This window comes from Artemia sp. Qi Xiang Cuo, chromosome 9 (genome assembly GCF_049724085.1).
Source record: "Artemia sp. Qi Xiang Cuo chromosome 9, ASM4972408v1, whole genome shotgun sequence".
NCBI lineage: Eukaryota > Metazoa > Arthropoda > Branchiopoda > Anostraca > Artemiidae > Artemia > Artemia sp. Qi Xiang Cuo.
In genome coordinates, this window is record NC_142802.1 from 47,441,488 (window position 1) to 47,456,378 (window position 14,891).

A 14,891-nucleotide genomic window follows, 5' to 3' on the forward strand; every position below is an offset into this window, starting at 1 on the left:
ATGCAAGAGACATCTCGTGATAAACGTTTTGGTTTGCATAATGCCCAGATTGCTTCACGGTTAGGGTTGTTGAAGTTATCTAAATATTTGCAGGGGATATCATCGCGTACATACAGGGCAACACCTCCGCCAATCCTGTCTGTTCTAGTGTTCAAGAAAACCTTGTAACCAGCTATCCTTCCACTTGTTTCGTCGAGCTGCCATGTTTCAGTAATTGTGGCGATATGGATGTTATTCTGACGTAGAATGACATCTAACTCATCTACTTTATTCGTTAGTGATCGGACGTTGCTCAGAAGGAAGTTTGGAAGTTGGTGTTTACAAGAGAGAACCTGCAGCGATAATACTGGAGGACAATCAGACCCGAAATCATTGGTAGGAGCATTGTTGTCAGGAATCAGCCGGGATGGTAGGCTCACGCGCGGGATTGAGACTAAACAACTCTCACGCTTAGGCTTTTGGCTGGCCAATCGTCCGTAGGTGACTAACACGTCAATCTTAAATTTCTTTCTGCCACCTCTGCGTCCTCTTCTTGTTCGCTTGCGAACGAAGGGAACGTCATCTATATTTGTATAAATTCTCAGTGTGACGAGTGTGGCTATGACAGATGGAGCCAAAACAGCAAAAGAAATGAAAGTACCTTTTTCGCATTGATCAATCCAGTTTTCAGCAGCAGCCTGTCAAAAAGAACAGCACTATTAATACAGTTTTGATTAATACCACATTCATCGCAAAGGGAGGAGTATTTCAAGGCACTGAACAAGTTAAACTAGGATAGAATAACTTGCAGCCTCAACGGCGCGAGGGCCATCTATTCGCCAGTAGATAAAGACAGTAGATAAGCGAATTTATGTCAGCCGCCAAACTCTCAATCATAATGAAGGAGTTTTAGCTTCTGCATATACCACTTGAGCATCTGCAAACATAACTGCTAGGCCATCCTTATAAGATAGACAATTAGAGAGGTCATTTATATATATATCAAAAATAGTAACTTTCCAAGAATAGACCCCTGGGGTGCTCCAATATCATCCAGGGAGTTAGTCTGAGACAAACAGCCTTGTACTTTGAAATACTGAACCACAATTATTTCATAATTCCATAACTACTGGACCTTTCAACAACGCTGAACAAAATAGTGGTCTCAAAGTTTTAATTGGATAAGGTTTTGGAAATAATGAGCTATGGGGGGGGGGGGCTGTTTGTCTTCCAATCACTTTTGAGTCTTAAACAGGGCACTAGTACTAATGGTTTTCTAATCAAGTGAGTCCTGTCTGAAGTGAATGTGACATCCTATTCTATATAGGTCTTATATGCCTCTGGGGCATAACTTAGCTCCCTTGTTCGTAGGTTCTAGGGGGGTTTTTAAATCATAAGAGTATTGTTAAATCTTCTTTGGACTATGTTTAACAAAGTGGCTATCCTACAATTTATATCAGATACGTTTGGAGAAAAGAGGGCTTCAAAGGAGGGGGGGAGGTTAGTTGCCATCCATCACTTTTGACTCTTAAAAAGGAACTAGAACTTTACAATCAAATGAGCTTCCTCTACAGTTAATATGACCATCCGTTCCGAAAAACCTTTTATGCTCCCAGGGCATAACATACAACCCTTGCCTCCAGGCTCTGGGGGTTTGTTTCAATCCCCAAGGCCTTATTATATGACATTTAGACTTTTTTGGACAAAGTGACTATCCAAGCATTTCTAGCGGATGGATTTGGAGGAAAAAGGTAGTGAATGGAGGGGGGGGGGCTAATTGCCCTAAAGTCACCTTTAACTCTTTAAAAGGCATTAGGACTTTTGATTTCTAGTTTAATGAGCCTACACCGAAATTTGTATGCCTACCTCTTAGATGAAAACATTAACAATGGGCAATCAGCATAAATTATAGCCCTTATCCTAATGGTTGTGGAAGGATTGTCATCCCCAAAGACGCATTTAATGGGCCTTTCAAATTCACTTAACAAAATGGCTCAAAATTTGGATCGTATGTGTTTGGGGTAATGATGGGTGTTGGGCTGGCTGCCTTTTTCTTTCAACTATTAAAAAGAGTACTAGAACTTTCAATTTCTAATCTAATGTACCTCCTTCGAAGTTTGTACGACTACTCTTTCTATACAAAAGTGCCCTGGTCTGAAAAAAATAATACACCGTGCCAACACCTGTGCGAGAAACCAAACTCGTTTCTTCCGCATTCTGTCAGAAGTTAAGCAAGATTGCATCTTGTCACTGTTACTTTTCGTAATCGTCGTTGATTACATACTGCGAAGTATAGGCACAGAGGGAATCCAGCTGAGTCCAGAAATACGCCTCAGTGATGTAGATTTTGCTGATGACACCACCTTCCTGGAATCATGCAAGGAAAGACTCCAAGAACTCATTAACAAAGTGAAGGAGAGAGGTGGCCAGGTCGGCCCGAAGATAAATAACGAGGAAATAAAATGCATGGCTACCACAGATTAACCCCGGAGCATCACTTGCGGAGACCAAATCATAGAGCAAGTTGTTATTTAAAAAAAATTGGGAAGCACAATAGAAAGCATCGGATCGACAACAAAAGAAGTGCTCACAAGAATTGGCCAAACCTATGGGGTTTTCAATAGATTACGGAAAGTTTGGTGGCCCCAAAGCTTCTATATACGGCTAAAGCTACGACTCTTCAATAGCAATGTTATGCCAGTGCTGCTCTACGCAGTTGAAACCTGGCACCTGGACCAACAATAGAGAAGAACACTTGCTTTTGGAAACACATGTGTTAGAAGAATTCACAAATCCGTTGGCAGCAGAGAATAACAAACCAATCCATCGGTGACAAGACTGGTCAGCTTCTTGTTGCATATATCATAAGAGTGTGCGGATGGAGATACCTTGGCCACTTACTACGTATGGACAATCTCCGACTACCAAATGCAGCACTCAATTGGCTGCCATCGGGTCCACGCCGCAGGGGCAAACCCAGAAACACCCTGTTTCAAATGTACTAGATAGATCTCCATAACCTGCACGTATCTATCTAACTTTAGTAGAAGGACACAGTGGCAGCAGTAAGCCTACCGGAAGATTGGTGGCTCCTTCTTGATACTCTGGGTGCCTTTAAACACACAGCCGGATCTAAGGTTAGGTAATGTAAGTTTCACTCGTTTTAAAATTTATTTATTCATTTACATTAACATCTATTGTATGTTTGTTTGCATTGATTATTTATTTAATTTCTGTTCGTTTTAAGTTTCATATACTTCAATAGCAACATTTTTTTTTTCGTTTTAAGCTTGATTTTCTTTTTCAATCTGAGGATTACTCGCTTTAAGATCTATTTATTTATTTATATTATTACTTGTTGTATGTTTTTTGCTATGATTGTCAATTTAATCTGTTTTAGTTTTTGGGTTTCAGTTATTCTTTAATAGTAATTTTTGGTCGTTTTGAGTTTGAATTTTAACAGGTATTTGTATCTACTGAGCTTAAGTTTAAAATGGCCTTTACTTTTCTTTGAAAAACTTATTTTTCGGGAATTTTTTAAATTAATCATAGAAAAAACTTATATGTTGACAAGGTGCAGCTTGCATAACTTACAGCCAATACCCAGGGGGTTTTGACGGGTTATGTCAACCCTGGAAGCATGGTTATTTTGCTTTTGGACTATTTTAAGTAAATATGATATCTAAAAATTATGATTGGATGTCTATGGGCAAAAAGAAAGGTTGGGGGATTTACTGCCCTCCTATAACTTTTGACTCTTAAAAGCGGCACTGGAACTTTCTGTTTCAAATCAGAAGAGGCTTATTCGAATGTTTTAAAAACCATGCCCTCCATTTGCAGTGGTTCCTGCGGAAAAATCACATTAAATTCTTCTTTACTATTGGCAGCGTTCTAGCGTTGCTTCTGATTAAAAAATAACGTTATGTTTTATTTTTGTAAGATTTGACATTTTGCATGATGGGGAAAGAAAAACACCTTCAAATAAAACTAAAGGTATAAATGAGCCTTTGCTAATTGCTTGCAGTGACAGAAACTTAACCAGGTGAAACCCTGAAAAGGGCACAGGACATTATTTTTACAATTATTGTTTATCCCATTCCCATCTCTGGATCTGACTCTATTACTTTAGATAAAAAATTGTAGTTATTGAAAACTTGTCTTAACAAAAGAGTCTGTTGATGGACTCCTACTTAGACAGAAAATGAGGATGTCATTTTCTAAATTGTTTTCCTTTCAGCCCACTGCTGCTTATTACACTCCTATTTTGTCGGGCTTTTCCAAAAACTGTCAGAAACACAAACGTGTGCAAATGAATACAGAGACTTTAAAGAACCACTAATATAAGTAGTAGATGATGAGTTGAAAATTTCAAATCTTCGTGATCTACATCTCTGCGTCGCTAGATTATCATAAGCAGCGCAATAGTAACCTAAGTAAAGAACGATGTTTGCACAGTGTATTATTTTTTTCAGACCAGGGAACTTTTGTATAGAAGGTGTTGTTGCACAAACTTCGAAAAAGGCAGATTAGATTAGAAATTGAAAGTTTTAGTGCTCTTTTTAATAGTTGAAAGAAATTAGAAGGTAGTCAGTCCCACACCCATGATTACCCCAAACACATAAAATCCAAATTTTGAGCCATTTTGTTAAGCGAATTTGAAAGGCCCATGAAATACATCTTTGGGGATGACAATCCTTCCACAACCATCAGGATATGGGCTATGATTTATGCTGGTTGCCCTGTTAACGTTTCCATGGAAGAGGTAGGCATACAAATTTCGGTGTAGGCTTATTAAACCAAAAATCAAAAGTCCTAGCGCCTTTTTAAGAGTTAAAGGTGACTAGAGGGGAACTAGGCCCCCCCTTCATTTCCTCTTTCCACCAAATGCATCCACTAGAAATTCTTGGATAGTTACTTTGGCCAAAATAGTCTAAATTTCATATAATAAGGCCTTGGCGATTGAAACAAACCCCAAGAGCCTGGAGGCAAGAGTTGCATGTTATGCCCCGGGAGCATAAAAGCTTTTTTGACCGGATGGTCATATTAACTTGAGAAAGGGCTCATTTGATTGGAAAATTCTAGTTCCTTTTTAAGAGTCAAAAGTGATGGATGGCGACAAGCCTCCCCCCCTCATTCGAATCCCTCTTTTCTCCAAACGAGCCTGATATAAATTTTAGGATAACCACTTTGTTAAACATAGTCCAAAGAACATTTAACAATACACTTATGATTGAAAAACACCCTAAAACCAAGGAACAAGGGAGCTAAGTTATGTCCCAGAGGCATATAAGGCTTGTATGGAATGGGATGTCACATTCACTTTAGACAGGACTCATTTGATTGGAAAAACTGTTAGTACTAGTGCCCTGTTTAAGATTCAATTGTGATTGGAAGACAAACAGGCCCCCCCTTCCGTAGCTCATTATTTCGGTGAGTAGGTCAGGTTTTTACTTCCAAGGAGCCAAGTATTCTTTCAATAGGACCAAAATTTTCAGTGGCTCAAACACACGTAAATACATCAGAAATAATTACGGGTATGGAGTCTGCTATTTCTAGCTCTCATGGTGAAATCGAAAACCCAACCCTACTCAGAGGTGAAATTGTAAAGAGTATTCTTGATTATAGACCATATTTGTCACTTTAAACTCAATCAAAGGAAGAAATTAAAATCCTCCGAAACCTAAGAAAAGACAAAAACACAGTGATTACGAAAGCGGACAAGGGAAACACAATTGTAATTATGAATTCTGCAAATTATGAATTAAAAGTTAACACCCTTTAAACGGATAAAAATATTTACAAATAAATAAAAATTGATCCCACGGACAAATACACACAGAGGTTGAAAAATGAACTAGGAATTTTAAAAGATACTAGACTAATTACCCCTCAAATGTACAGAAAATTTTACTCCAAAGGTTGTTCAGCCCCAAAGTTTTATTGTCCGCCTAAAATCCATAAGAAAGATATTTTTAAACAGTTAGTAAGTAACGAACCTGTATAGTAAGAGCGCTAGTGCCCGAAATAGTGAATCATCTCAATAGTGACCGAAACTCTAAAAAACGGTATTTTGATAGCACTAGATACATCAAAAGAATTGAATTTTTATGCTGATTGTAAATATTTAAGTTTCATAAAGTTTAATTTTGACCATCAGAAGTTACGAGCCTGAAAAAGTTTGCCTTCTTTTCGAAAAAAGGGAAAACACCCCCAAAAAGTCATTGAGTCTTAATGAAAATCCCACTATCAGTTTCACCGCATCACATAATCTTACTGTAGAGGTTTCAAGCTCCTATATGCAAAAATGTGGAATTTGGTACTTTTTGCCAGAAGAAAGATCACGGATTCGTGGTTTTTGTTTGTTTTATCCCAGGGATGATCATATGGATCCTTTGATCCTAGAAGTTCGCAAAAGCGCTCATTCAAACGGAAATTAAATGTTCTAGTGCCTTTTTTGATTAAATAACAAAATTAATGGAATCACTTTATGCAAGAAAACTGCATTTTTGATTTCTTTCCATCTACTAGTAACCATACATGACGTAGTATGTGACGTGAAGTAATATCTGACACCGATTGTGTATTAATAACCATAATATGACGTAATAAGTGCCCTGACGTAAAAATGAAAAAAAATATTTATTTCAATTTTCAGTTCAGAATCGCTAAAGTTATAAACTGCAAAAATACTTATGGTATCTCAGAAATAATTTTAATTTATAAATACCTTATGACATCAAGAAAAGGCTCAAATTGTCTGCATTTAGAAGGCAAGTGACAGTAAGAATCAATATATAGAAGCCTGCCGCGTGCCCCATAATTAAAAAAAAAAAGGTTCGGCGATACGTATTTCATAGTGACGAAAGACAAGCCGAGGGTATAACGAACTAAAAAATAGAAAATGATAGCGATGATCACTGTGTTTTGTATTTTGACATCAATAAGGTCATCAATACCTACCATACTTTTGAAAATCAAAAATGTGGACTCGTTGGGAGAAAAAGAAGTTTTTGTCCCACCACCTAAACAATTAAAAGAAACAAAAGCTTCGGCGATATGTCTTTCATAATGACAAAAGACAAGCCAAGGCAAAAGAAGAATTTTTTGCCCCACCACCTGAACAATTAAAAGAAACAAAGGTTCGGGGATATGTCTTTCATAATAACAAAAGACAAGCCGAGGCAAAAGTTAAAGGTCCAATAAAAAAAATGTAGTTTTACAAAGGCACCACTTCTAATTTAAGGTCCATTTGGACGTTATGACATCAAGAAAAGGCTCATATTGCCTGCTTTTAGAAGACAAGTGACAGTGATAATCTATATATAGAAGCATTCCACGTGCTAATCCGGGTTTCTGCGTTAGCTAGCAACCTAGTAAGAGACGATCACGTCCAATGTTAAGAAATAAAAAAACCTATAGCTCCTAAAAAAGGAGTCAGATCAAAACAAAAAGTACACCATTAGAACCGCCTTGTTCTGAAACCCTTGTATAGGAAACTTTATGTAATTTGGCTTGATCATCAAGGGAAATATATTGGCTTGAAAATCAAGAAAATTGACTTTAACCACGTTATTCTCCACAAACGGCATATTTTTTTCTTTTTTTTTTCTCTTCCACAGATAGCTTCGCACTGGAACATCGAAGAGAGTTGTTCAATGGCTCATTTTAAAGGAAATTAATTGGGTTAAAAAAATTTTGTAACTAAAATAAACTATTTCTAAGAGAGAATAAATTTTTCCACTATAAACTGCATTTTTGATGTCTTTTTATACTGCAGCCTTTTCAAAGGTATTTGATTTTTGTACATAAATCATAATGGTATACCAGCAGTAAGATTTGAACCTACGCCTCCAAAGTGATTACATTAAAAGACAATTATTGGGTATTACATGAAGGATCAACGTCGTTCATTATAAATTATATTTTATAACTAAGAACGACCTCTTGCCTATACTAAATTTTATACGCCACTTAATTATAGTACAGGTTAGTAATTTAACAGATAGCATGGCACTGAAACATCGTAGAGAGTTGTTCAATGGCTCATTTTAAAGGAAATTAATGGGTTTAAAAACCTTTTGTAATTAAAACAAATTATGTTTATTATATTAAGAAATTTTAATTATGTTCCTTAAGAAATCATCATAAGTATAAATTTCCCATACTGAAATTGAACTCAAGCCTGCTGGGTGAGAGCTAGTCCAGCCTCTAGACCATATAGCATATATTAAAATATCCGATTAATGAAGTTTATGTTCAAGAACAAATTATAAACCTAGTTAGCTGCCTGATTATTTGAGGATCGTCTCTTACTATTCCAAAGAAGAAAAAGCCGTAGGCTTTTTCCTGTTTGTAATTTATTTTTAATAAAGAATGATCTTCAGGCTCTACTAACTGAAAAGTTAAATATTTTTATATATTACATAAAGGATCGATATAGTTCATCATAAATGGTGTTGGTGTAGAGAATCTCATATAATAGTTATTAATAGAGTTTTTGTTTAGACTTTTAATTGACAATTACATAAAGGATCGATATAGATCATCTTAAATAGTATTTGTGAATTGTTTTTTTTTGTATAATTATCCATTATTATGTAAAATGCAGTAATTTTACACTAAAGAACGATCTCTCGCCCATAGTAACTGATATAAATAAAGGATCGATGTCAGTCAAGAAAATCTAATCTAGAAAATCGCATTTACAATAAATAACGAACTCTAATTTTAAAGTAAAGAATGAATAGTAATTACATAAAGAACCAATATAGTTCATCATAAATGGTGTTTATCAATAAAGTTTTTTTCATATATAATTATCTATTATTATGTAAAATGCAGTAATTTTAGGGGGTTTTAACAAAAAAATTATTTATTTACTGAAACTAGAATAATTCCTGAAGATTCTAAATAAACTAATTTTATTTAACTGCAAAAATATGTAAACAAATTTGACATTTGGTTTTGACTGGTCCGGGTTGCAGCGGTAGCTAGCAACCTAGCTTGAGACGATCACGCCCCATAGTAAAAACTAAAGTAACCCAGAACTCCTGAAAAAAAGATTTAGATCAAGATAAGAAGTACACTGTAAGAACCGCCTTGTCCAAAACTTCTAAATAGCAAAATTACCATTCTTTGGCTTGAATAACAGAGAAAATATATTGGCTTGAAAATCAAGAAAATTGACTTTAACCACAATATTCTCCACAAACGTCATCTTTTTTTCTTTCCGCTTTTCTTTCTCCTCAGCTAGCTGGGCACTGGAAAATCATAGATACCTGTATAATAGATCATTTTAAAGGAAATTGCTACATCTAGTCACTTTGTAATTAAAAATAAAATAGTTTTTAAGTAGAATCAATTTTGTCAAAAAAAACTACATTTTTCATGTATTTTCATACTGCAGTCTTTGCAAAGATATTTGAACTTAGAAGCAATCAAACAGTTCATGGTAATGAGCTCTATAGCAATAATACCTACTTGTCTCAAAAGTAACCAAAACTCTAAAGAACGAAATTTTGATACCAATAGATACATCAAAGCAAACAGTTCGTGATAATGAACTGTATGTTGTATAGTAAGAGTGACCCGTCTCAGTAGTAATCCGGGTTGCAGCGGTAGCTGGCAACCTAGTATGAGACGATCACGCCCCATAGTAAAAACTAAAGTAACCCATAACTCCTGAAAAAAGGTCCAGATCAAAACAAGAAGTACACTATTATAACCGCCTTGTCGAAAACTTCTATATAGCAAAATTACCGTCCTTTGGCTAGAATAACAAAGAAAATATATTGGCTTGAATATCAAGAAAATTGACTTTAACCACGATATTCTCCACAAATGGCATCTTTTTCCTTTCCACATTTTTTTACTCCTCAGCCAGCTGGGCAATGGGAAATCATAGAGAGCTGTATAATAGCGCATTTTAAAGGAAATTGCTACATCTAATCACTTTCGTAATTAAGACAAAATAGTTTTAAAGTAGAATCAATTTTGTCCAAAAAAAACTGCATTTTTGATGCATTTTCCTACTGCAGTCCCTTCAAAGATATTTGAATTTTGAAGGAATCTACTTGTCTCCATAGTAACCGTAACTCTAAAGAACGAAATTTTGATACCAATAGATACATCAAAGCAAACAGTTCATGATAAAGAACTGTATGTATAGTAAGAGCGACTCGTCTCAATAGTAACTTGCTACATCTAGTTCCTTCTGTAATTAAAGATAGAATATTTTTTGAACAGTTCCTGGTTATAGCGGTAGCTAGTAACCTAATTAAAAGACGATCATTCGAAGAACACCCCATTGCATATATTGGACTTAGTTAGCTGCTCGATTCCTTGAAAAAAAAAAAATCTTATTTGTCAACTGAAACTAGAATAATTCCTGAAAATTTTAAATAAAATAATTTTATTTAACTGCAATGTGCAAAATATTTATGGTGTCTGAACAATAATTTCCACTTTTAATTCAAACCAGAAAAAGCCTGAAAATTTTAAAATTAGTTTGGTTTTCATTTTGCTTGTATTTACTCGCTATGCCATTTTTTTACGCCATTCGTTTAATATCATCTTAGTTCAAAGTTATTATTTTATCCTGGAACCAAAATGTTTTGGCTTAACCCGTAAATTACGTATCTCTATATTGTTATCCTATATTTGCAATGAGAAATATTCAATTTTTTTTATTTTAGCTTTTAGTTCAGAATCGCTAAAGTAATTTTGTAAACTGCAAAAATATTTATTATGTCTAACCAATAAAACTGATTTTTAATTCAAACTAGAACAATACCTGACAATTTTTTAATTAGTTTTGTTTTTTTGTCTCCTGGAACCAAAATTTTCTGTTTTGGCTTAATCGCTAAAGTTATTATGTAAACTGCAAAAATATTTATGATATCTAACCAATATTACTAATTTCTTAATTTAAACTACAAAAATACATGAAAATTTTAAACTAAGTTTTGCTTCTTGTCTCCTGGAACCAAAATTGTTTTCATCTCAGTTCAAAGTTATTATTGTATCCTGGAACCAAACGTTTTTGGTTTGTAACCCGTAAAGAAAAAAAATCAAAATTCTTTCATTTTAGTTTTCAGTTCAGATTTGCCAAAGCAGCCAAAATATTGATGGTATCTAACCAATAATACTATTTTTTAATTCGAACAAGTGAAATACCTGAAAATTTAAAAATTAGTTTAGTTTTTTTGTTAGGTTTTGGCCACTCGACACGTGGTATAGTGTACCTAATAATTTTAAACATTGAAAAAAATAATCTCACGTGAATGGAAAAAAAGAAAGAATAACCAAAAAAATATTAAAATACAGCAATCCAAATATCTGTTTATAGAAAACTTTACTGCACAAAATATAAAGCTAACATCCTGAAATATCAGAAAAGTTTATTTAAAAGAGATAAAAATGGCACCAAACGCAATAAAGCTCGAGCACGCGTAAGGATTGCTACTAAGATGTCTTGTGATCCAGAATCTAAGAAATTGAAATATGACACAGCAAAACAGAGGTATGTAACGGATCAGGGGGATCGAGAAGGGGAAATTGAGAAAGCCAAACAAAAGAGCAAGGAACGGTATGATAATAATAAAGATTATAGAAACAAATATAAGAAAACAGTTGCTACCAGAATAATGGGTCGATACTGGGGTGACAAAAGCAATAATGAGAAAATTCAAACCTCTGCGAGGCTTTACAAAAGAACGTATAATTACAAAGTTAAAAACTACATTCAGAAGTCCAAAAAATGGCAAAAACACATGTTGATCTTTGTAAATTGAGAAAGATTTTACGAGTTTTATCAGGATTACGAAAAGCATTCAAAATTACAGATTAAAATTATTTTTGAAAGAGTGGATGCTGTTGAACATTTGGCTATAAATGCTCTGGCAAAACTTCGTATTAATATCCAAAAGATATGTTGTCAGTTTAATGAAAAGCTTCCAAGCTGTGAACTGGCAACATTGGATCAGTTTATAGATGCAATGGAAAATATTAGACAACACAGTGAATATACGGAGGTTTATTTCTTAGAAAATTCATATATTAATTTTGGAAGGAGCAATTGCAGTTTATGTAGCAGTAGTAAATATATATATACAAGTATACCTATAAACAGCAAAGGAAAAGCAATGTTTTTCAATTATGAGGGAAACGAACCTGTTAGGGTTATTAGTATATGTCTTTGTAAGACTGATGATTTAGAACAAATTCCTGGAATTCCTCCTCAAGAAAAAAGTATTTCTAACTATGTTTTAAACAGTTCTTTTAGTTTTACTGAATATTTGGCAAAAAAAATGCTCTGTGTTGTAGAACAAGCTGTCCTGAAAAGTACAAGACAACTATTGAAAAATACTCTGAAACTAGATCTGACATGGAAATTATGATGACTGAACTCACCTATAACAATCTGAGTAAACATTCAAAAAAAAAATGGGGCAGCAGGTTACTTGGCAATGTCATCCTGATATCTGCAAGCTCTATCCGACGGATAGTGCATTATATCAAATTCTTTTCGAAATGCTTGAAAATAATAGAGCATTAAAATTTTCAACTGACAAAATGGTGAATTTCTACGTTGACAGCTTGGATTATTGTTAAATCAATTACAGGGACACAAGAAAGCATGGGCATTCGTTGTACTGTAGCCCAAATGAGGGATGTCATAGCTATTTGTGTTCTCTAAGGGCACTAGCTCCACATTTTCCTGTCTTGACCTTTTTCATTAAAAGTGTATATAAGACAGTATCAAAATCTAAGATTATTTCAACATATTAATCTACTAAAAGTCAAGGATTCGTTCAAGGAACTAAGTGATTATTTAGAAGAAGTGTCAAGTAGACTCTGTTGTAATAGTCAAGACGTCATCTACGGTGATAGCAGTATCAGAGTTTCTGTAGATGAAAATACAATAATAAACTTATTTGGTGAGAGCCTTGATAAGGTAAGTAACATCAGGTATGTATACCCCACAATGCATTGTGACAGTTGCGAGCAGATAAAGACAAACACCAATTGAAGAGTCTAAGATCCCTTTCAAATAGGAAAGGTTTTGATGTAATGTTGGCCACGATTTTAGAACACCTCCAACAGGACATATCCAAAGATGACAGAGAACAGCTGATTGATTGTACAGGTTGGAAAGAGGGTGTCATAGATTCATTCTCTGTCTGTGATTACTGTGCTGGGAAAATGTTGAAAGGTCAGGAGAATGTCTGATCAGTATTAAATAACCTTCATATCGACTGCACACCGGAATGTATAAAGTGTCTAAATAATTTTGAAATGGCAATGATTCGATCTGTAAGACCTTGCCTTACGATCGTCAGATTAGGGAAAGTAACTGCGTTGAAGAGACCTAGAACAGAACTTGTTGACGCTCTTAAGGGTAGAATAGTATATCTACCTGTTGATGTGCAAGCAAATGCAGATATTCAGCCTGAAAAACTTCTTAGCATTGATAGTTTTGTAGTCATTGTCAATCGTGAGCCTACTTATAACAAGAATGTTTATACTGCACTAATAGATTTGAGAAAAGTCCATGAAGCACTGTTGTGGTTAAGAGAGAACAACAGTCTCTATAAAACAATACGTGCATACACCCTAGAAGATTTAAATAAAATACTTGAAACGCGTCTTGCTGAAAAAGCGGTTGGTGTTGATAATTTACCTGAAATACCGGAAGCTGCAATCCTTCCGAAACTGACAGAAAGCGCAGAATTTACATTGTTTGAATATTTTAATGTCCAGCCAATCAATTCAGCGGTTCCAAAAGACTTCATAGAAGATTTTTAGCAAATGAAAGATCTTGATACTGACCAATTTCAAATCAAGAGACTAAAAGGTGAAAGCGAAGAATTATTTCAGGAAGAACTTATCTAAAAGTGTTTCCAAATCTTTTCCCGAAAGCAAATGTAGCTTGCGTGACAAGCAAGACCTTTTCGGATCAGGAATAGAGAATATTTTAAATCAACGCTTCTTAACAGACATACTAAGCTTCGTCTTGACAAACAGTTTCTTTTTCACAGCTTCCAATTGCAAGAATTCTCTTACATGTGCAATAGTGTCGGTCATATGTTGCGAACTGTGAAACCAAATCAAAATGCTCGTCAATTTATACACAGGCTTCATTCGCGTGATGGAGAGATGGAAGCGACTTTGTTTTCTGTTCAGTCAAAAATCAGAGGATCTCAGCAGTTATTTCAATCTCTATCCTATAAAGTAAAGTCAATGATTGAGCAATTGGGTCCACCGACTTTGTACCTGACAGTTTCGTGTTCTGAGTGGTACTCTCCTGAATATATTGACTATTTACGGAATGTCCATAAAACGTACCTGGTGTGGCAAAAATGAACCCAGCAGAGTTAACGTGTCTAATTCCAGCTGCAGTTTCCATGCACTTTGACAAAAAATGGACACCTAAATTTAATGAGCTAATTTTTTTCAAAGACAAATCCTCTGTTTGGTAAAATTAAGAACCGTTTCTGGCGTATCGAGCATCAGAAACGAGGTGCGCCTCATGTACACTGTGAGGTGTTGATTGAAGATGCTCCTATTATTAGGAAATCAATAGCATCTGAAGTGATTCAGTATATTGATAGTATTATAACTTTTGAAATACCAAATAGATTGACAAGTCCAACTCTTCACAATTGACAAGTTCAACTCTTCACAAACTGGTCAAAGACCATCAAGTGCACCACTGTAATAAATACTGTTAAAGAAAATATAAGAGAAAAAGAGGAAGATGGATTACGTATTGTAAGTTTGGCTTTCCTCGTCCAACGGAACGAACAGAATTATATGACATCCTTGATTGCTTGGCTCATGGTACAGACCGTAAAAAGCCAAGAAAAAGAATATATCATCTGCTTCGAAGAGACGACGAGCGTTATATAAAT

General features: G+C 34.9%; 1 protein-coding gene across 1 annotated transcript in view; it reads right to left on the reverse strand.

Moving 5' to 3' along the window:
* Window positions 1-14,891, reverse strand: part of LOC148948730 (uncharacterized) — a 149,002-nt gene that overhangs the window by 11,590 nt on the left and 122,521 nt on the right. The window lies entirely within an intron of this gene.